Genomic DNA, 448 nt, shown 5'->3' with positions numbered 1-448 from the left:
TCGAAGCAAATTTAGATCAGATTATAGGAGTCGGGTTACCTCTACTTTAAATGTAAGGGCCCGCCCTAGCTGCTGTGTAAGAAAGACACGGGGTTGGTTTAAGTAGAGGTTTTATGGCGTTCGAAACTGCTTAAGGTCATATGAGCGCCAGAAATTAGGTGTTACAAGAGAGTAACAAACATAAAAAAGAAGGGGAGATAAGGAAGATGGATTTTTCATAGGAAAGAAGAAGCAAACCACCAGAGCACCCGCCAACCACTCACAAAGACACGAAGTTGGTCGATAAGATATAACAGCCTTTCCTGTGTATGGGAATCTAACTCCAGCATATTACGAGCAAGGTGAAGAGATTGACTGCTTCTCGGCCTTTTGGCTAAGATCAAAGGTGGTGTATCTGTTCTCAGCTTCTCCTCCGGCCTTGTGCTCACTGGTTTAGCGAGGCGGATAC

Source organism: Aplysia californica, unplaced genomic scaffold (assembly GCF_000002075.1).
Source record: "Aplysia californica isolate F4 #8 unplaced genomic scaffold, AplCal3.0 scaffold00940, whole genome shotgun sequence".
Lineage (NCBI taxonomy): Eukaryota > Metazoa > Mollusca > Gastropoda > Aplysiida > Aplysiidae > Aplysia > Aplysia californica.
This window is presented reverse-complemented; position numbering follows the sequence as displayed.